Genomic DNA, 2022 nt, shown 5'->3' with positions numbered 1-2022 from the left:
ATCACGTGGCATTTTTTAAAAGTCCCAATTTTTGGAAAGAATGCACGACAAGCTAGGGTATACGGTTTTTGGCTGTCATGTGGCTACTTCACCAGGATATGAGTTTTATCAATGGTGTCCTGCTGGTGTCCTCCTTTACCAATGTTATAATCTGGTCACCATACTTTAATCTCTCCACCAACAGCTGACTCCTGACACTTATGTTCTATTTCTATCCATTGACTCCTGTTCTTGAACAGAGAACATTAATCCAGGACCTAGATTCCAATTTTACCTACAGACTAATCCATCAAGAAACTCACATTGCTATTTATGTATGTGGAACTATCTTCTCACTCAGACTTTACCTAAATGTAAGGAACTAAGGTAGGTAGAGAGACAAAACCAGGAACCACAGGCACATTTTCAGTAAATTATTAAATCATTTTCATCTGATTCATAGAAGGCAAAATAAAGTGGTTTATAAATGTTTATATGTGATAACAACATCATGTCCATATCACAGGTGTCTTGTGGATCTCCCCTCTACTCTGTCCTGACCTCAAGGAATCTTTTCTGTTTCAGACATATGCAGGGATGTTACCCAATAAGCAAGGTGCCTGAGGGTTCAGTTGTACTGATTTACTAATTTGTACATCCCAATTTCATCTGGTTTCTTCCTCAAAGACGTAGTGAAACCCATGTTAAATAAGGCATATAAGTTACTGCTTATTTTGTCATTGATCCCTTCCCTCCCCTCATTCCCAGAGTTCACTCAGGTCACAAAAGATGCAGGAGGCAGAAAATTAAAGGTACATACACTGGAACCACTGTATCCATTTTTCAAAACTAACAGTGGCCTTTAACTGAGACCTAGGGAAAGGACTCAGAAAATGATTTTATATACCTCCTCTACCAGTGTGCACTGATAACCCTAAAATATTTGGCTCCAGCCCCACACCATAGTGGCGTGCGAGCGGGCCGGGCGGGCAGCCGAGTTTTCCAAGAAATAACTCCACCAAGATGTCCAGTGATAGGTAAAGGTCGGACGATGAGAATCCCAGCACCAGCAGTGGGAGTTCGGATGCAGACCAGCGAGACCCAGCCGCTCCGGAGCCTGAAGAACCAGAAGAAAGAAAACCTTCTGCCACCCAGCAGAAGAAAAACACCAAACTCTCTAGCAAAGCCACTGCTAAGTTATCCACTAGTGCTAAAAGAATCCAGAAGCTAGCTGAGATAACTCTTGATCTTCCTCCTAACTGTAGTCCTGGGCCTAAAGGAGATGACCTTTATGAATGGAGATCAACTCTACTTGGTTCGCCAGGTTCTGTATATGAAGGTGGTGTGTTTTTTCTGGATATCACATTTTCATCAGATTATCCATTTAAGCCACCAAAGGTTACTTTTTGCCCCAGAATCTATCACTGCAACATCAACAGTCAGGGAGTCATCTGTTTGGACATCCTTAAAGATAACTGGAGTCCTGCTTTGACTATTTCAAAGGTTTTGCTGTCTATTTGTTCCCTTTGGACAGACTGCAACCCTGCGGATCCTCTGGTTGGAAGCATAGCCACTCAGTATTTGACCAACAGAGCAGAACATGACAGGATAGCCAGACAGTGTACCAAGAGATACGCAACATAATTTGTATGCAGTGTGAAGGAGCAGAAGGCATCTTCTCACTGTGCTGCAAATCTTTATAGCCTTTACAATACGGACTTCTGTGTATATGTTATACTGATTCTACTCTCTGCTTTTATCCTTTGGAGACTGTGAGACTCCTGAAAAAGGTAAATGCTATCAAGAGTAGAACTTTGTAGCTGTAGATTAGTTATGTTTAAAACGCCTACTTGCAAGTCTTGCTTCTTTGGGATATCAAAATGTATTTTGTGATGTACTAAGGATACTGGTCCTGAAGTCTACCAAATATTATAGTGCATTTTAGCCTAATTCATTATCTGTATGAAGTTATAAAAGTAGCTGGAGATGGTTAGGAATTATGTCATTTGTATTAAACCCAGATCTATTTCTGAGTATGTGGTA

The 2022-nt window shown here is 41.0% G+C and overlaps 1 pseudogene; it reads left to right on the top strand.

Annotated features, from left to right (window-relative positions):
• Window positions 1-1002: 1002 nt before the first annotated feature.
• Window positions 1003-1623, top strand: LOC142443390 (ubiquitin-conjugating enzyme E2 E3 pseudogene; annotated as a pseudogene).
• The last annotated feature ends 399 nt before the right edge of the window (window positions 1624-2022 follow it).

The sequence above is a fragment of the Tenrec ecaudatus genome, chromosome 3 (genome assembly GCF_050624435.1).
Source record: "Tenrec ecaudatus isolate mTenEca1 chromosome 3, mTenEca1.hap1, whole genome shotgun sequence".
NCBI lineage: Eukaryota > Metazoa > Chordata > Mammalia > Afrosoricida > Tenrecidae > Tenrec > Tenrec ecaudatus.
Note: the sequence above shows the minus strand (reverse complement) of the source record. Positions and strands in the feature narration are given on the sequence as shown.